The sequence below is a fragment of the Leiobunum rupestre genome, chromosome 10, assembly GCF_980474605.1.
Source record: "Leiobunum rupestre chromosome 10, qqLeiRupe1.1.hap1, whole genome shotgun sequence".
NCBI classification, from domain to species: Eukaryota; Metazoa; Arthropoda; class Arachnida; order Opiliones; family Sclerosomatidae; genus Leiobunum; species Leiobunum rupestre.
Window position 1 is genome coordinate 43,682,035 of NC_143393.1, and position 21,684 is coordinate 43,703,718.

The 21,684-nt window shown below is 34.5% G+C and overlaps 1 long non-coding RNA gene across 1 annotated transcript; it reads left to right on the plus strand.

The window, feature by feature from the left end:
• Positions 1–1,695: 1,695 nt before the first annotated feature.
• Positions 1,696–3,159, plus strand: LOC149925991 (uncharacterized). The gene is made up of 3 exons (XR_016476927.1): positions 1,696–2,300; positions 2,636–2,700; positions 2,820–3,159. It is a non-coding gene; the product is annotated as an uncharacterized LOC149925991 (long non-coding RNA).
• The last annotated feature ends 18,525 nt before the right edge of the window (positions 3,160–21,684 follow it).

Genomic DNA, 21,684 nt, shown 5'->3' on the forward strand with positions numbered 1-21,684 from the left:
CCAACACCACACCGCAAGAAACTACGACTGAAGTCTGAGTAAAACATATTTGAGCATTCGTTATTGTTGCACCGTTCAAAACATGTAAGACTTTTTCTTTTATCATAAATGCAATTATTAATTTTTATTTTTTATGTTTTTTCAAAAATGTTGTATTTAAAACTAAACTAAGTCATTTAACTTTTTTTAATAGAAAACTAGAATATTTAAGTTATAGTTTTATGAGGAAGTTTTGATGTTGTAAGAAAATGTGTTGTGTAGAAAATTCTCTTATAGTTTGAGCTTATTTATAAATATAAATGGCATTGTTAGATTTTTTTATTGAAATTATGTTTCATACAAAATGTATCGGTCTCTAAATTTCACAAGTGGCTGATACTCTTCATAATAATATAGATATGAATACTTTGAATGAAATCTTAGAAAAAGAAATTAATATTTGTCCTCTAATTATTAGATCAGTATCAGTCGTGGCCAATTGTTTAAAGTGGTTTGTGTAATAATGTTAGTTGCTGTGTAGTAATTGTGGTATAACTAGTCTTCCAAAACTACTGAATTTGCCTTTTTTTTAATTGAAATTTTTGATAAACCAAATTAACTTTTAATCCAAGGATTTTTAATTTTTGGACTTTACAACAATAGTAATAAAAATGGAGAAGACTTTATTACGCATATACACTTTTTAACACTAGTGTCGCAAAATTAGAAACTGCCTGACCAAGTTTAAGCAAATTGGCCATTTTTATAAATAGCACAAGAAAGTGCCATTTTTGTAAAGCCTGAAGATCTGTTTTGTAACATGAAATAAAATATTGAAAAGTATATACTGTGGAAGTGGGCTATTTCATTTGTTTCAAGGATCTTCTAACGCATTCATTCAATTCTTCAAACTCTTTGCTGCAAGCGCCCTTCCTTGGATTTTCTAGGTGCGTCACGCATTGTCCGTACTTCAAGGTTTGTAGAGTGCAATGAGAAAGCGCCGTTGGAAGTTTCTGGAAACTCTGTTTCGCTGATTTTACAGAGTTCATCTTTTTATCCCTCCTTTTGAACAATTAGTCGAGGTCCAAACGAAGTGGAGGGACAAGTAAAGTCAAACATTAAAATTTATTAAATTCAATAAGATGGGCCAAATTTTTTTAACCAGCCCAGGTGCTAACAACCATTTCTATATTGTGTATGCAATTTTTAGATTAACGCTATCACAAAATTTAAGCTAGTGTGCAATTATACGATGTAAGATAATGGACAAATTTATCCTGTTTGGTGTGCCCTGGAAGACACTATATCAATTCGCGACTGAAAACTATTGCTACGCCCCCTTTTGTTTGCCATTGAAACCTAGATAGGTAGCGGCTAAAGCAGACGCTATTGGCGACCGAAAACTATAGCTACGCTTTTAATTTTTCTTCATCGTTATAGGTAAATTTGGCTATAAAAATAATAATAGTTGCATTTTAGAATAATTTTTACCTCGTTCGCTTTTATTTTGATAGTTTATTTAAAAAAAATGTTCTTATGAATTTCTAATTTGACTGTAGCAGACGCTAGATCACAATTAAGCGCTACCTCCGAAAAGCTAGCGCCGTTACGCCACCTAGACTCTTTTCGGTCAAGAAATAGTTTTTTTTTTTAAATATATTGATACTTGCATTTTAATATAATTTTTGCATTGTTTTCTTATATTTTGATAAGTTTATTGAAGAGAAAACGTTGTTATGACTTTTTAATTTGTCTGGCTAGATCATATATAAAAAGGGTTGTGACGACCGAGGCTTAAAAAGCTTGATCATATTTTCCCCGTGATTTATAGTGAAAATTGGTAGTTTACGTTGACAAAATTTTATTTACCAAACCTTTTTGAAATCATTGGGCCATTAATTTGAATTTATTAACCACGTTTAATTACAATAAGTTTATTATTAAAGTTCCACGAAAAGGCTGCAATGCTATACGATAATGAGAAACCAATATCGTCGCTAAGAAATTCCTCTTAACTCCAAGCTTCCAAAAACCGCCGCTAGAGGTCTCAATCTTAGCAAAGATCATTACAAAAATTTGTTTTTCCTAAGGCCGGAGTAGTAGGAAGTGAATTTCGGCATTCTCTTGTAAGTCGGCGAGGGCCTTGCGGGCATCAACGTACATTAATTTCGGGGATCTATTATTCAATCATGACGGTTTTCGATAAATTAACAGCGTTTATGAACTTACCTAGTATTTCACGTTCGTATTTGGATTAACTGGTGTATTTTTGACGTTGATTGAAGGAAAACCGTGTTGTGTTCTACTGAATAAAACTAAACGTAAGTTAATTCTATTTTAATTCCACTATCATTGACCCTAATCCTAGGCTTAGTCGTTTCCCATTTCCAAGGTTCTATCTAGCCTTGGTCATTTCCCCGTGGCCTAGATTTGCATATTTGATGTGAATATTTAGAGTAATGTTTTCGTGTTGTCAAATTTTGGCGCAGCACCAATGCATTACGTATATATATATATATATATATATATATAGGTATTATTGACGTTCCTTTTTGGTCTGCATTATTTTTGAAATTATCATTTGCATGGTTGCCAACTGGTAATGTTATTTGCGTGTTCCTAAAATTTGTAAATAAAATATAATTTATCATTTTAGCTCAAAGCATGATGATGGCTCCAACAACTACAATTGAAACTGTCACAGTCGTGAGACCACTCAAAGTAAGTAACATTTTTAACTGCTAAAATTTGCATAACGTATTTACGAGTGAGCGATGAATGATGATTTTTATCTTACTGTAAATGCTAAGCTCCTTTATTTTAAATCTTTGGCTTCGCAGCAACCAGTAGACCTAATTAAAAGCAGATTAGGGGTTGGATGTTGGGCAGTCTCTGGCAAAATCGGTAGTTGCGGTATGGCTTCACTTTACCAAGTTGTTTTTGTAACGTTTGAGTTGTTGCACCGTGGATTATTAGTCATTGTTTTCTCCTAGGAATTTCTCTTCATATAAACCTTGGGTATTGGGAAAATAAACCACTGTAATAAAAGTAATGGAAAAGATAGGTTTGATAAAAGCATTTCCCACATGGTCTGTGTATTGATTTTTGATAGAAGCCTTAAAGCTTCGTAGATTAAATTTTCACCTGGACTAAAAATAATACCTGGAAAAGAAACCCTTTTATCTGCGAATTGATTTTTTTATTTCACTTTATTATCGTCGATGTAACTGAATTGAACTTTTTTAAGGAAATAAACAAAAATATAAGGCAGGTGATTTTTCTCCCTTCTATTAATACTATCACCTGCTTTCAGTCGGGAGATTTAGAAAATGTATGTCAGTTTTGATGTATCTTCTAACCAAGAATCCCATAAAAATGTTGCGCTCTCTTCTTTTGCAGATTTATTTATTAAAGTTGTTTTACACTTTCAAAAATAATGCAAAATCTTGAGCATAATATTTCACTCAGTAATTCACCTTTTTTTTATGAAAGGAAATTTTTTTATCAGAACAAAAACCACCTACGCAAAAATGCCCAGAGACCATTTATAATTGATTTTCATTGTGGTTTTTAATAAGTTACACAGCAGGCTAACGTTCACAAACGCCACTCAATTTAACCCATACAGAGGCGCGTTGTCTTTGGAAGGATTGACCTACTTCACCCTTCCCTTTGTATTGTTTTTTAAGCCTATTTTTTTGGAGGGGTGGAAGAGACGTTTCGACCGACCCGAAATTTTTAACTTTATCGCTTTGGAAGAGGAATTTGAGGATGTGGGGGGAAATAAAGCGCACGACTACTCCCCCTGACGAACCGGATTTGGCGATTTCGTGTTTCGGGGATTTACTGAGATGTAATACGTTATTCATCTTTCAAACAATGCTTGTCCATCGTAGATCTAAACCTGAGTACGTCCAATTTAATCTATTTTTCGTTATATGTCGCAAATTGAGCGGAATTTCTATAAGTTTAGTAGTATTCTTTGACATAATTTGCTCCCCTTAAAGTATCATGTTATTGAACAAGATTGTAAAGATAAACTTATTTTTATGAGTAACCCTAAACAACGCAATAATTTATTTTGATATTCTTTTTTTAAGCTTTTTATCTTATGCATACCGTATACCAGGGTTGCCAACCGTTCGATAATTATCGTACACGTCGATAATTTCGAGACAATTTTTAAGACGTACGATATTTTCAATAGCGTACTATATAGTACGCATTTTTCGATAATTCAACTCACGCGTACGATAATGAACGATAAGTTTTTTAATTAGCTTAAATAACGTCACCCAATTTTAATCTACTGCCAGTTTTCAGGCATAAGATAATTTGTTTCAGAGTTCGATAATATTTTGGACCTTTTACGATAATTTGAGTTTCAGGAACTGGCAACGCTGTGAACCACCCACGTTAGATTTTTTAAGAATTGCTTATTAGCAAAATTCAGTTGGGTTTAGGGATTTGATACAATATCAGATTCTGTAGACTGGGATAGGAAATCCGGTACAGCGTCCAATGGCACGCCCGTCATTGTAGGCTGTGTCTGAATATTTTATATCGCCCGATCTTCAATTCTATTTTTATTTGACCTCCATTGTTATAGGATCCAAAATATACACACTGACGAAATAAGATCACCTTATTATTTATATTTAACCTTTAGGACCTTTCAGAGAGGTTTAATTCAATACAAAAAGATTTTGAATCTTGTTGCACGTTTTCGCTAGTCGTTCTCTAGCACTGATTTAAACTCTGTTAAAAAATTTGAATATTTTGCCTTCAATATTGCAACAAAAATTCGCTAAAATAGAAATTGTCTTGAAAGAAAAACCTTATTTTAAGGCTTGTGATTTAAATCAGTAAACCTAAAAATTAATTTAAAGGGAATATAAACTGCAAAGCAATCTTTATGGAAGACCCCTTCAATTTTTCAAATATCCCTGTACAGTGGCGCCAAACATTTCCAAAACCGAAGGCAAGAGCGGCCAGAGCTGCAAACGTTGGTGTTCCACACCAAATACCTGAGGTTATATTCCCTTTAAATCAGTAAACCTAAAAATTAATTTAAATCAGTAAACCTAAAAATTAATTTAATCAGTAAACCAAAAATTAATTTAAATCTGTAAACAAAAATTAATTTAAATCTGTAAACCTGAAATATAATTAAAATTAGTAAACCTAAAAAATAATTAAAAATAGTAAACCTTAAAAATATTTAAAAATATTAAACCTGAAATATAATTAAAGTTATTAAACCTAAAAATTTATTAAAGTTATTAAACCTAAAAATTTATCAAAGTTATTAAACCTAAAAATTTATCAAAGTTATTAAACCTAAAAATTTATTAAAGTTATTAAACCTAAAAATTTATTAAAGTTATTAAACCTAAAAATTTATTAAAGTTATTAAACCTAAAAATTTATTAAAGTTATTAAACCTAAAAATTTATTAAAGTTATTAAACCTAAAAATTTATTAAAGTTATTAAACCTAAAAATTTATTAAAGTTATTAAACCTAAAAATTTATTAAAGTTATTAAACCTAAAAATTTATTAAAGTTATTAAACCTAAAAATTTATTAAAGTTATTAAACCTAAAAATTTATTAAAGTTATTAAACCTAAAAATTTATTAAAGTTATTAAACCTAAAAATTTATTAAAGTTATTAAACCTAAAAATTTATTAAAGTTATTAAACCTAAAAATTTATTAAAGTTATTAAACCTAAAAATTTATTAAAGTTATTAAACCTAAAAATTTATTAAAGTTATTAAACCTAAAAATTTATTAAAGTTATTAAACCTAAAAATTTATTAAAGTTATTAAACCTAAAAATTTATTAAAGTTATTAAACCTAAAAATTTATTAAAGTTATTAAACCTAAAAATTTATTAAAGTTATTAAACCTAAAAATTTATTAAAATTATTAAACCTAACAATTTATTAAAATTATTAAACCTAACAATTTATTAAAATTATTAAACCTAACAATTTATTAAAATTATTAAACCTAACAATTTATTAAAATTAGTAAACCTAACAATTTATTAAAATTAGTAAACCTAACAATTTATTAAAATTAGTAAACCTAACAATTTATTAAAATTAGTAAACCTAACAATTTATTAAAATTAGTAAACCTAACAATTTATTAAAATTAGTAAACCTAACAATTTATTAAAATTAGTAAACCTAACAATTTATTAAAATTAGTAAACCTAACAATTTATTAAAATTAGTAAACCTAACAATTTATTAAAATTAGTAAACCTAACAATTTATTAAAATTAGTAAACCTAACAATTTATTAAAATTAGTAAACCTAAAGATAATTAAAATCAATTAAAATTTATTGAAATTAGTAAACCTAAAGATAATTAAAATCAATTAAAATTTATTGAAATTAGTAAACCTAAAAATAATTAAAATCAATTAAAATTTATTGAAATTAGTAAACCTAAAAATAATTAAAATCAATAAACATCTGATTAAAATCAAAACGAAAGTTGGTAAATTTTGGGACATTAGTTTAAATTTCATTCGATTTTTTAATAATCTAAAATAAAAGAATAAAATAGAAGAATATAATATAATCTAATATTTTTGTGCAAGATTGAAAGTTCCGATGCAGTATTGTAGAGACGAGACATTTTGTCCGTCGTAGCAGCAGTAGGATAGCGGTAGTTGTATCATTATTGGCCCACTTGAGATGTCAGCCAAGCCACGCTACCCGTACTCGGTCTCTCCTAAAAAAAGAAAACGCGGAGCTGTTTTGAAGATGCCGTGATCCTTGTTTTACGCACCCATCCGTGGATCTCATTTTTTTGCAACTGGGGGGTAGTCCTTTTTCGTGTTCGCTGCCTACGAACGACCTTAACGCGAAGTTTTTTGATAGCGAGCGATCCCCATCTTTCGTCTCGAATTTTTTGTTCTTATTCTCTTCGGATTATTGATTCGATCGCTCTCGCAGTGCCGTTATTTTTTCTCGCCGTAAAATACTCTCTAGGTCTACCTGAAAATAACCTTATATCGCCATCTAGCGGAATTTTGAATTCCTCCGAGGTCAACGACGTAAGCCAAAATTTATTTAACGTCAACGCGAAATGTCTCGGATATTTCGGATTGTCTAGTGTCGTTACTACTACGTAATTTCCGTCGGCGGCGCGGAAGTTGTAGCCGCTCTGCCAAAATTCTCTAACTTTACCCGATCCAGAAAACGTTAAAAGCTTCTAAGCTAATAAATTTCTGTTCCTACGAGAGGAAAAAGGTAAAGGTGTACCGAGTTTTCCGAATATAACTTTTATATGATCGTACGTGCTCAGTAGCGGAAGCTTGTTCCTTAAATGTTTAAGAGTTCTAGCTGCGGGAACCAAACCTAAAGCAAGCCTCTCCTCTCAGGAAATTGTTAAAAAATAACCTCTTTTAGAATTTTAAAAAATAATAAAGGTACTTACATCCTAGCCCTTGAAAAGTAGTTATTCGATCCAAATGCTAGGGATTTTTCTAACCTTATAAGTGCTTTACACAATTCCGTTTCATCAAAGGGTTTGATGATTTACTTTAAAATCCTATTTTATCCTTTAATTTCTTGAAATGTCCTATAAAGTCCTATGAGGTAAACTGAAATATTTAGCTTCATTAAAAAACTATCGCTATGCCCTCTTTCGGTGACAGACTTGACTAGGGGCACCTAATGCTCGTTTCTGTGACAAAAATTCTTTATTTAAAATGTATATAAAATTTTCCTTTTGTAATTTTTTGAAAGCATTTTGTTTTATTAACATGAAATTTGCATATAAAATTTCCTATATTTGAAAAAATATTGCCAAAACGTTATCCTATAAACGGCCGAAACGTTATCCTATAAAATAATTTTAGCTGGGCTCGGGGGGAGGGGGGGGTGGCAGAATAACAAGAGTGACAAATTGGTGTATATAGCACACAGCATGGAAATGTCAATGCAAACAAAACCTTTGTTTTAGCTTACAATTTGGATCGGTAGGTGGCGCTGATATCTGGATGGAAAAAGTCGGAAATTTTAAGCCAATATTTTAATGTGATTGGCACTTTTTTGTAAAGCGCATTATAAATTATCATCGTGTATAGAAACCTGTATAACCTGGGTAAGTCAGGAATTGCCAAATTGGAGAAACAAGTCAGGCTTAAGTGAGGGATTTAAATATCGTCATTTATTATTCAACAAACTTTGCATCGCGGAGAATATCCCCAATATAGCTGGCACCTTTTCCCGAGAGAGGAGAAAAACCATCTCGGTATGCTGTTATATTTAAAAAAACGTTTCACTGTGTACTTTTACCCAAGAAATCATGAAAATTACCAGGAATGTTACCGAAAACGTCAGGGATATTGCCAAAAATTGGTCAGGGATAACCTGGATAAGTCAAGGATTGGAAATGCGAAACCTCGACAGGGTTTCCACACGTCAGGGAAAAGTCGGGTAATTAAAAAATGGGTCTAAAAAAGTCAGGGATTTTTAAGAATTTGTAAAAAAAGTCAGGGAAAAGTCAGGGAATTCAATTTTATCTTGGCACTTTTTTTAAGGTAATTATACTCTAGATCTATGGTGACAAATTCTATGATTATCATTTATTTCTTAGAAAATTGTAAGTTTTTTCAACATTGCCATAACCTTTTAATTGAATATGTCTATTTAAATTTATTAACTTTTGATAAAAGGGAAATATAAAAGAAAAATTGTTTGTCCTTAATATGGTCAGGGAATTTGAATCTTAAAATTCTGTGGCAACCCTGCGTGATATATTCGGGTTACTAGAGAATACGCAACTGCAACTGTGTTTTCACTATTCCTATGAGATTTTCCGGCGGCACGGAGAGAAGGCGTGGCCAAGGGGCGTGGGATTCCCTAGCCTGCCCAAATATTCTCCGAAACTACGTATCGAGATAATATTATTTGTATATTTGTTTATGGCGAAGCCACGGCTTCTTTTATCGATCTCTGTCATTCACTCTTCCGAATAAATATCGTCGAAGTTGTTGGCAGCTTACCTCGTCCCTTCTTGGCCCTCTCGACTAAGAAATGCTATCTATTTCGGAGTATCTGCAGTTGAGAACTCGGCCCAAACGTAGAGTGTTAGTGTAAATCTTTTCCTTCTCGAGAATAAATCAAGATTGAAAATACGCTCGGACTATATTCGGACGTAAAAGAATTTCCTTAGTTATTTATCATCCAAATTCCGCTTTTAACGAAGCGCCTTCTATCGGAGGAAGTTGGAACTAAAACTATCGTTTGAGTCTACCTAATCCGCTGTTATCAGGGTTCGTACGCGACCTGGAATATCTGGAAAAGTCAAGGAATTTGAAAATGTTTCCAAAAGATCAGGGAATTTGAAAATGTTTCCAAAAGATCAGGGAATTTGAAAATGTTTCCAAAAGATCAGGGAATTGGAAAATGTTTCCAAAAGATCAGGGAAAAGTCAGGAAATTTGAAAATGTTTCCAAAAGGTCAGGGAAAAGTCAGGGAATTTTAAAATTACCCAAAAAAAAACCCGGCAAATAAATTTTTGAAAGATGTATTAAAAATATATAATCAATATTTTTCAAGATTTTACCTCAAAACGTTAATTTATTCTACAAAAATGGTCAGGGAATTTTTGCAATTTGGTCAGGGAAAACCTTTAAATGTCAGGGAATTTAATTCCGGAAATTTTGTACGAACCCTGGTTATATCTTTGGGCGAAATTAGAACTCGCGTTTGTTACAACCAGTTGAAAGCCCAAATCCCGTAGCTCTATTATTGGATTAGCGATGATAGAGCGATGATAGAGCTCGGTTCTTAAGTAAAGGAGGTTGCAGAGATACAATCCAGAACTCGCGATATAGACGCATTCACATATTGCCAACAGGGAAATATGCAAAAAGGGGCGAAATCCACCCGAGGTACCTTTCTATTTAATAATGTTTGAGGTAAATGACGACACTATAAATTAATGAAAAATAAACACTTTTAAAATGTTATTAATTAATTACTAAATTATAGTACTTTAAATTCTTATTAAAAATATATAATTTTTGTAATTTAAATTAACAATTAATTTTAACGGTAGTTAACACACTCTGCCATAGATGGCACTATAATACAATTTTAAACTCTCCAATCAGGGAAGAGAATTTGGTATTGAAATCTCGACAAAACCGTTCTCCACTAAAAACTGAAAACTTTCAACCAATCGTTGAAAATCAAAATTATGACGTCATGCTGCTATCAGAGCGCCATCTACTAACAAATAACGCCACCACCACGTTACCTCGGATGAATATTACCCCTTCAAAGTCGTCTTTGCTTCTTAAAAATTGTAAATCGATCTATAACGTGCAGTGTGACTAGAGCCGTCTTATCGCGGGACGAAAAGAAGACGATTACGAAAAGAACCATTACCCCTCCCTTATTTCTTTTCTGTTAAGAGTCCATTTTGAGCGGATTTCGACTACTGTCCACTCGACCTCTATCTCCGCCTTGTTACAGTCCATTTTCCGAACTGTATTTTGAACTCAAGAGTCCCGGCTATTTTATTTCCTAACGAAACGATGTTGGGGTGGAAGCATTCTCGATCCGCTTCTGTAAATTGGGATTTTTCTCTGTTAAAAATTCTCGTCCCAAATTTAACTTTTAAAGAAAAGTGTCTGCATTCCTTATTTGAATCTTAAGGCCATTTTACCCCGTGATTACTTTTCTTTGCATTCTTTCAGTGGCGGTTTTTGAATATTAATATTATAAAAGACAATTAAATGTTTCTTAAACGATACTTATTTTTACTTGGGGGGATGACTGTTGAGATAATTATCTTAGAATAAATAATCAGCTAGGCTCTACCCAAGGCCCCACCTTAGGCCCAAGTCATCTAGCGACTTTTAATGCCTTTAAACAGGTGGCCGGGTTACAATGCGTAGGAGGGTGGTGGCAAGCCCTTCATGCCACGCGAGCCAACAGCTCCCTACACTCACGAGGAGTGTACCCGAGGTGTAAATCACCGATTTTGATGAAACTCCGGGGGAATGTAGACCTTGGGGTAATATGAATTTTCACCAAGGGAAAAGTTACGCTGGGCTTCCGTTTTGCTATGGCAACTGAAAATGTTTTTGACAACTTAAAATTAAAAAATCTACATTTCAGGGGCGTAGGAACGATCTAGAAGTTGGAGGGGGCAAAGATAAACGAAAAGGGGTCTGGAGAATGGTTTTTAATTTTTAATGGAGTGTAGCTTCTCAGAATGCATGTGTACTTGTTACTACTATGTAAATTGGCGGGAAAAGACTGAAATTTAAACACAGTTGAGGTTCTATAAACTGTATATGCTTTTAAAATGATAATTTGAGCCTTTTGAAGATTTCAACTGACCAAAGGTTGGAGGGGGCAATAACATTAGTTGCCCCTCACAGCAAAATTCTAGAGAGGGGCATTGCCCCCCCCTGCCCCTCCCGGTTCCTACGCCCCTGCTACATTTAAAAAAGCATGGGATTTTCTCGGTTTCACAGGGGCGCTACTTGATGAATTTCACCCAAATTTGTTCAAATTTAGCATTTTAGTTGAAATTTAAATTTTTAATTTTTTTGGGTTTGCAAAAATTTTCAGAGGGTACCCCCCTGTGAAACCGATAAAATCCCATGCTTTTTTAAACGTAGATTTTTTAATTTTAAGTTGTCAAAAACATTTTCGGTTGCCATAGCAAAACGGAAGCCCAGCGTAACTTTTCCCTTGGTGAAAATTCATGTTATCCCAAGGTCTACATACCCCCCGAGTTTCATCAAAATCGGTGATTTACACCTCGGGGACACTCCTCGTCAGTATTACCGTAAACCTCGACTAGTTTTTATGGAAGGGGAAACCGAAGAGCTCGGAGGAAAAGCCTTTAAACCAGTGGGGAGAAAACTTGCAAACTCAACGCGGAAGGAGTGGTTCAGAGTTTTCACCCAGTGCCACAAGCTGGGATCGAACCCAGCTCCTCTTGCTCCAAAAATATCAAATCATCGCGATATTTCATTGGTTCCTTAAAATTGATCTTGCTTGATTTTATTCAGATTATTAATGAATTTAGGCGTAAACCTTTTTATTCCGATTATTAATGAATTTGTCAATAAAGTCAGGCGTAAACCTTAACAAATCAATAAAAAATAAGATTTAACAGGGCTGCCACACGTCGGGGAAATCAGGGAATTTTAGGAATTTGCAAAAATTCAGGGAAAAGTTAGAGAATAATATTTTATCTTGACACTTTTTGAAGGTAATTTTACTCTAGATCTATGGCAAATTCTATGATTATCATTTATTTCCATGAACTTTTTCAAAATGGCAATAACTATTTAAATTATTATTATTACTATTATTATTATATTAATTTAAAAACTCCCCCTCTTCTGTTCAATAACTATACTGTAGATGGCGCCACGCAACGCTTGGGGTCTTCTCCTCTTCTGTTCAATAACTGCTGTAGATAGCGCCACGCAACACTTGGGTCTTCCCCTCTTCTGTTCAATAACTATACTGTAGATGGCGCCACGCAACACTTGGGGTCTTCAAGTGTTGGGTAGCGCCATCTTTAGCATAGTCGGATTAAAAATTGCATTATATTTTAAATAAAATAAACATATTTAAATGTTTTGGTATTTGTTAATGGCAAGTGTAAATCTTGTATCTAACAAAAGCAGATATGTTCAACCAGTCGGGCAATAAATAGAGTCATAACATTCTTTATTGATCTTTTATCGGAACATACCGAAAAACGTTGTTGTTTTTCGATCTCCGGCTCTTCCGTTCAATCTTGGCTCCCAATCGCGCGTAACCCGCCCTAAGTAGGGCCCCGGCCCTATGGGGAGAGTTGGGGGCCCCAATGGGCTCAGAGCCAATGGAGCGTGTAAGACTCTTAAAGGGTGATGTACGATTCCTTGTTGTCGATAAATTCTCCACTCGTAAATGATGGCACCCCCCTTGGCCCTACCCCCCTCTTCGGTACATAATGTATACGCGTAACCCCTTTTTTCCGACGTAGTTTTTTTAACGACTGGCCCAAATGGCCTCTCCAGCCCCCGAAATTTGTGACCCGTGGTACTGGGCACCCCTTTTTTTCCTTTCTACGACCCCCACTATTCCACCCCCGGTTTGGTGATGAATGATTCTGGCCATTGTCTATTGACCCCTGCCTTAGCACTTAAACTTGAACCGCTTTACCGTCTTCACTCGAAAGCTACCTTGCAGCTTTATTCCGAATTTGGTCTATTTTTGACCTATTGCGCCTGTAAAAGTGTTCTAACGGCAACGCTCCGATGTGCCGCGGGAAGCAGTCTAGCCCCCTTTTTAATAAACGCCGCGGCGTTGCTTGTCTAAAAAAATTTAATTTTATCTTGAATTTTACATCTCTTAATTTTAATTTCGGGTTTTGGTTTTTGGGGCTTCGCGTTATTTGGTTTTGAACTTCGCGATATTTTTGGATTTCTTATCGTTTCCCCCCATGATTTCTCGGATTTCGTCATTTTATATCGGATATCTTGATTTATTTTATCAAATCTCTTGATTTTCGTAAAATCCTTCAAAAAATAATTTAGGATTTTGAATTTGTGGAAAGCCTACGGGAGTCTGTATTAACCTGATATATTCTTAATGAAATCATTCGCGAAAGGACCTGCTCTGCCTGATCTCCCTCCTCCGCAGGCCAGGGAAATATCAAGGGTTTTTAAGAATTTGAGAAAAGTCGGGAAATTCAAACTATAACCCGAAGAGTCACCTACACTAAAAAATAAAAGCTGAAAAAAAACTAATTTTGTCGTTAAGAAAGGCCAGAGAAAAAAACCCAGGAATTTGAAACTGAACGTTTTGTGGCAACCCTGGTATAAACGTTCGTTCAATGTCCTTGTAAGGAGAAACAAATAACCTTGGACGAAGATCAATTTCTCTGTACGATTTTTTTTCGATAATGTAACGAAGGTGTAATCTTCTTCTAACGACTTCTTCTTCCTCTCGAGTACTCTTCTTTGTTAATAATTAATAATATCGATAGCTGTATTTTCGCAAAACTTCGTTTCCCGGAAGAAAAACCACGCCCCTCGCGTAATCTTCCTCTCTTTCTTACGTTTCTACCAGTAAGAGGGACGTGGAGGGCACCCTGCAGGGTTGACCTAGTACTTGGAAAGTCAGGGATTTTGAATAAAATTTCGAGGGTTTTGAAAATGGGTGTAAAATTCGAGGTTTTTGAAAATGGGTGTAAAATTCGGGGGTTTTGAAAATGGGTGTAAAATTCGGGGGTTTTGAAAATGGGTGTAAAATTCGGGGGTTTTGAAAATGGGTGTAAAATTCGGGGGTTTTGAAAATGGGTGTAAAATTCGGGGGTTTTGAAAATGGGTGTAAAATTCGGGGGTTTTGGAAAATGGATTTAAAGTTCGGGCAAAAGGCGGGGATTTGGAAAATGGTTGTAAGTCAGAAAATTTTCCGCTCCGAAAATGTTCCGAAAAATTTACGAAGGTCTTTTTTTCCGGAAAAGTTTCCGTATTTTTCCGACAAAAAAGAAAACTTAATTTCATGATTAGCCTAATACTATTGCGCCTCATTTTGAATTTTTAGAATCCAAAAGTAAAACTAAACCTCAAGACTAGTCTAGAATTAAAACCCTTAAAAAGTAATATATGTATCCATTTTTTATTTTTCCAATTTGCCGGACATTTTTCCACATTTCATTGTTTTCGGGAAATTAAAAACTCTTACAATTACCAATTTGTAGCTTAAAATGTCGGGGAAATTTTCTGGAAACAATCGGGATAAACCTTGGAAAGTCAGTTTTGCGAAACAGCTCAGATATTGGTTTGAGGGGGAGAATCGTTTATTTAGGAGATTTTTCAGTCGGTCTACCTAAGGCAAATTTTATTTTGATTTAGTTTAATTTTTATGGAATTGGGGTTATCGCGAACTGTAGAATGTAACTTAACTTAGTTTTAAGGAGAAGTCAAATTTGGTTAGAATATAATTTGTTTTATTTTCGGTGACTGTTTCGTGGTCAGTGAAGTTCAAATGACTTTTCTCTTACAATAGATACTTATTAAAATACAAAATTATTTATATAAATTTATTCAAAATTTTAAGTATTAAATCAGAATTTTAAATTTTACGGATATGTTAAATAATTATTGTAAACTACGGTTAAAGGGAATATAACCTGCAAAGCAATCTTTATAGAAGACCCCTTCAATTTATCAAATTAGCCTGTACAGTGGCGCCAAATATTTCTAAAGCCAAAGGCTAGAGTGGCCAGATCTGCAAACCATGGTGTTCCCCACTAAATACGTGAGGTTATATTCCCTTTAATTAAATTAAATTAGCATTTTACCAAGTTCTTAACAGTCAGGCAATTCAAATATGAAAATACTGTGGCAAATCTGCTTCGGTATGTTCTTAGGCCTGCTGTCTGTGTGTAGGCAGAGATTACATTCCGGGAGGCATAAAAACAGGCTGGAGTGCGTATACATCCTTGATGCGATAAAAGCCGCTTCGAAAAGACGCAGTTTCTTCTGTTTTTTTTTGGGAAAAATCTCGAAACCATTTCGTCGAACGACCTCTAGCGGGCGTAAAGAGAACCCGTATTTTGTTCTATATTTATCCTTTTGTGGTTTTTAAGTTGCCGGCGACTTGAAGGCGGGGGGATTCCTACTAAAAGGAACGACATTTCTTTGTTTTAAAAGCTTACGTTTTCAATGACGCCGAGTTTTGGGGATTTTTCGGGTAGGATTTTGGATTAAGTTTGAAGATTATATATAATGTTATTCTCTACGGAATTCGGAACCTTATAACTATTTCTGGAGCAAGGTGAACGGCGCGTTTCGAAGAGTTGGAAAGGGGTCTTTACTGTGTCATCATACTCCCCTTTTCATGTTTTCGTCTGTTCGGAGAGAGATAAGGAATTGTCCGCTTGTTTAAAATAAATGGGGGGATTAGACCTAACTAAGCGAGAAAATGACGCCACGTCGAATATTTGCTTCGACGCCTTGAACAATGGATAATTTCTAAAAGAACCACAGTTCCTATATTTCCTATTTTTTCTGTAATTTAACGTCCTTTGTTTTTCTCCTATAATTTTATCAAATTTCCTATGATAATATTTTAACTTATTTTATCCTTAGTCCTTAGAAGTCTTTAAAACATCCTAGTTTTTAAAGATGCTTATTTCCAAACACTGTTCGCCGATAATTTTCGACTATTTATATCGGTTATCAAGTTTATTTTGAATGTTATACTTAGGCTGATATCCTATTTTTCTAATATCGGTATCGACCAATATCGGTATTAGAAAAATATTTTCAGAAAAAACATTTTAAAATAAGAAAATTCTCGATTAACTAACTAATGAGAATATTTTATTTGGCTGGCCGCGCCACGTACGCCAGTCTTAAGAAGCTAGATCATACCTTTTTTAGACAGGGGGTTACGAGTGCAAACCAATAAAAAACCACGATTTTCGATTTGTGATAGAAAATATGTATCAGGTAAAATGAAAAGAAACATATTCGGATATGCTCTTGCAAACTTTTTTCGTGAAAACTTGGAATAAAATGGTATGACAGTGTACTGAACCGTCTTTTACAATGATTTTATCATATACACTACTGTTATTATAGATAACTTCGTTAATATCGGTGCATCCTTAGTTGATTTGGGTACATTTGTTCGAATTTCATTCGTCCGAACGGTGGTACAAATATCCGAATGATCATTTGTCCAAATGCTGGAAAACAGGATCGTATGTCTAAAAACGTATTTCATTTGCCCGAAAAATTTATCACATTTTTTGTTGGTGATTTAGTCGTTCAATTTATGTTAACTTTACTGGCGAATTTCATTTGTTCGAATAATCGTTTGTCCGTTTTTTCGAACAATCGTTTGTCCGTTTTTTCGAACATTAGGAATTGGTTGTTTTTCTTTAAATATTGTCAATATAAGTAAATAGTAAAATTAACGTTAACCTAACCTAACCTAAAATATCAACAACATTCAACGCAATTCCCACTTACTAACAAACAACGATATTTACAATGTAGTTTTTTATTTTTAATTCTTGCACTAAAAAAAATCCGGACCAAAAATAAACAGCAATAAGAAATAACTAATTTAGCGACCGAATTCGGACAAGTGATGCTACCGATTCGGACGAATGAAACAAACAAGTTGTCCAACTCGAACAATTGAAATATTTGTTATTTCGGCGGTTCGGACGAATGAAATTCGAACATTTGTTCCACCGTTCGGACGATCGAAATTCGAACAAATGTACCTACCCCCGTTACAAGGAGACTACCCGAGGTGTTTATCTCCAATTTTGTTATAACTCAGGTGGTAAGTAGACCTTCATGTAACTTGAAAATCCCTAAAAGGGTGGACTAGAATGGGCTTTCGTTTTGCCATGGCAACCAAAAATGTTTTTCACAACTTAAAAACTGATTACTCGTATTTAGCCAATATATGTATATTTACTCATATTTTCCAAAATTGACGTATATTGGTCCAAATGTACCAGATTTAGCCATGATCTGAATTATGTATCTAATTGATGAACCTTTTTTAAGTTTTTGAAAAATATTATTAGGGGGACCCTTAAAATCTTCGATTTTCCCATGTTAATTTTCATAGAGAAAATCAGTTTTTAAGTTGTGAAAAACATTTTTGGTTGCCATGGCAAAACGAAAGCCCATTATTGCCCACCCTTTTAGGGATTTTCAAGTTATACGAAGCTCTACTTACCACCCGAGTTTGAACGAAATCGGAGATAACCACCTCGGGTAGTCTCCTTGTTAGTTAGACCCCCTTTAAACACTTATACAATAAGAGAAAATGGTTGTTAATTAATTTTATCCAATTTTTTCGTATTTTCCCCCAAATTTTCTTCCTATATTATCCTGATAAATTTCCTATAATTCCTTTAAAATATTCTGTGGTCACCCTGATGCTTATCTTCATTTTGACGCGAATTTGTCACGTTCCTTTAGAGTTTCCAATTTTGAACGGGTGACGGCGCTGACGTCGATGGAACGCTTGAGTTAGAAATGGCGTTTATTATTTGATTGGTAGGTCACTGTAGTCGGGGGAAAGGGCCGGTCGTATTCCAAGATCCCTTACAACGAGGAATTTATGGTAAGGTAGGCTGCGGGCATTTCGGAAATTCAAAAGCGGGTGGAACGGCGAGCGAGGTGAGCTTCGGCACCGGGGGTATGTGGCTGGTATCATCATTATCGGGGTCTGCCCGAGGATTCAAATTGGATTAGGAGCGCTAGTCGCTGTTATCCGAAAGTTCCCTGGCAGCTCGGCAGGGGGAGCCACGCGCCTAGGTTTCTTTCTGGCCACTTTATCTTTGATGACGCCATGAATTATGCAATCTTCCACGCACGCGCGTTGCTCGACATACCTTTCAACGAAATTTCCAGCGTTGATGAGTACGCTCATTTTGAGACCAGCGAATCGCAATAGTTCTTTTTATAAAGTAACGTGGTCTTCTTGTTTAAATGTTGCTCCTACGTCAGTCTCTTATAATTCCTATAAAATCCTATATTTTCAAAAATGTCCTATAACATCCTATATTTGTATCAAAATCCCCCAAAAGTCCTATAAAATCCTATAATTTTGATATTTTGCCAATTTCAAATCCAGCCACTCACGTCGTCAGTTAAATTGCTAGATTTAGCTATAGGATAAATTCTTATACCAAGTCATTCTAGTCTATACTTTTGTTATTGTTAACATGGTTAGCTACTAGTATTTTTCGTGATAAAATGGTTAAATAGTTTCAATTTTTTAAGTGAAAATCAAAGATTTATTTCACTAAATATAGATTTTGTTTTTAAATACATTAAGTTAGTTTATTAAATAGCATATATAGTCCTTTAAAATCCTATAATTTTGTAAAAATAGTCCTATAAAGTCCTATATTTTTAGAAAAATAATCCTATTCTTCCTATAAAAAAATTGATGATTTGAGTCGGGGCCCTGCTCTTGCTTTTACAAGTCGACGAGCACGCGCTACAGTCGCGAGGAATATAGCTTTTTCTAGCGCGCGTGCAAATCGCTCGTGCGAAGAATATACTAATAAAGCCGTGTTTTGTGACGTAAGAGCAACATTTTAACAAGCTGGGCAAGATCCCTTTTTATTTTATAAAATCAACTATTATACCAGAGATCCTGGCAGTTATAGAGATGCGAAACTCCGTCGAAAACCTGACAAAAAATGCAAGCATCAGCGCCGCCCTTCGGCCGGAAAGAAGCGCCCGTTTCAAGCCGAGAGACGCAAAAATTGTAAACAACGGTAACAATCCTAGGATCTCTGCGATTACTCCCCACGTACAGGCGGCGCTGCGATCGGCTAAAATTTGAAAAAAAAACTGGTTTGCTTAGGGTATAGGGAGTTTCGCATCTCTATAACTGCCAGGATCTCTGATTATACGCCGGAGAAATATAGTACACTGATAAAGCCGTGTCATTTTTTTTTACTTCTTATTCATTTTATTTCACAGAAACATGTATTAGGCTTAAAATCGGTTTTCCTGGCTATGCAATTGGCCCATTTCAAAATTAGGTTTTTGCGCGTGACGGTACCTTCTTATGTCTTCCCAATCGACCGCCATTACCTTACAGTCTACGGGGAGGGTGATGAAAAAACCGGTTTTGGTGGGATGATATTTCTGCGGTAGAGGGCTTGCTCGTCGGTTGTCTGTACGATAAATGGCGGCGCCCAGTAAACGTTTCCCAGAAGAGTGTATAACAGGCTTATTTACCCCAACATGGCGGCGTATTTTCACGCGCCAGGTGAATTTTTACTCTTTTTTTTTTACCTCGATTTTACAAACTTTTATATTGTTTTGTCAAATTTCAGTAATTTTAAAGAATACTTTATTTTTTATAAAGTAACGTGGCCTTCTTGTTTTGATGTGGCTCTTACGCAAATAGCGCGTGTGAAGAATAAACTAATAAAGCTGTGACGTATGAGCTACGGATTATATTTGTTTACTTTTTATTCATTTTATTTTGTAGAAACATCTATAGAGACTTGGCACTCCGTAGCTTTGGCCATGGCTGCCATTGTGGTCATATTTTTCTCCCCATGATCAAAACTATTGAAAAAAAACCTGTGACGTAGCACTGCCAAGTCCCTATTGTAGTTAGTTTTCTGTGTTCGGTGATCTGTTTGATGAAACTATCTGCATTATTTTTCTGTTAATCGTATAGATATTTCTCTCATGAAAAATTAAGATAGATCACAAAGAATAGTAAAAAAATTTCCTACATAAGAATTTTATTAATTTACCCTTGAAATAAGAAAGTTTTGAACTTGTAACCCAATAAAATATTGGCGAACTCGTTTTATGGACAAAATAGGCTCTATTTTATCGTCAACTAGGTAGATAATTGGGAGATAGTCAATGTCTCCGGGGATACGCGATTCCATTAATAATAGATACAGAATCTCTTTATTCGAGATGGATTTTCGCCAAAACCGTCTCCGCTAACGGGACACGGTTGAACCTGCGCACTCACAATTGTCAGTACAGACTGTACACCGATCCTCGCTAATATACTCGCTGTACGGTTATAGCTGTAGTATCGTATTATCCGGCTACTCCGGTCACGGTCGTCGCGACTTAGGGACGTATTCGCCCCTGCCTTTGAGGGGCACTCGTTGTAGACGTCAGGGATTCGCGTCGGAGCGGGGCTGCAACGCCGCCAATCCTGATTAGGTACCTTTTCTCCCTCGCTTCTTTCGCGGCTAATTGAACGGCAATTTGGGCCATTTTTTGCCCACAATGATCTATTACCTTAGACTCTCTTCTGTTGCGAAATAATAAGGCTTAACGGTGCGGATGTACGTTGTTACATTTTGTTCGACTTTCGCTGAATCTTGAATGTATTTTTGGCCGTATAGTTTGAGGAAAAATTGTATAATTTGTATTTTTTCGGTCCCATATATTACAGGGTTGCCACACGTCAGGGAAAAGTCGGGGAATTTTAAGAATTGCTAAAAAATCAGGGAAAAGTCTAGAGGTCGGGGATGGTTAACTTTTATTCAATAGATAAAGCTCTCAAAATTTTTCGTAAAATGTTTTGATCAAGTAATTTATATTTCTGTATTATCCGATTAATTTTTTTATAAACGACGCTTTTTTTCGATAAAAAGCTCAAATTTTCCGAATAATACATGTTTTTTAATCATTTTCCGAAATATTAACCGGTAAATTTCTTTGTTTACATTTTTTTCCCGAGAAAATCAATTTAATCATGGATAATGATTAACCGTCCCCGACCTCTAGAAAAATCAGAGAATTCAATTTTATCTGGACACTTTTTGAAGGTAATTTAACTCTAGATCTATGACAAATTCCACGATTATCCTTTATTTCCTTGAATGTTTGGCCAATTTTTTCAACATTGCAATAACCGTTTTGCTGAAATATAAGTCCATCTAGATTTATTAACTTCTGATAAAAGTAAAATATAAAAGAAAAATTTTGGCCTTAATAAGTCAGGAAAATCTCTTAAAATGGTCAGGGAAAGCAGGGAATAGTCAAGGAATTTGAATCTGAAAATTTTGTGGCAACCCTGTATTAGCTATACTAAAAAACTAAATAACTGAAAAACGTTTTCTTTTTTTAAGGGGGACATTTTCTAGTGTAAAATTGAATAACCTTGAACCATGTCTT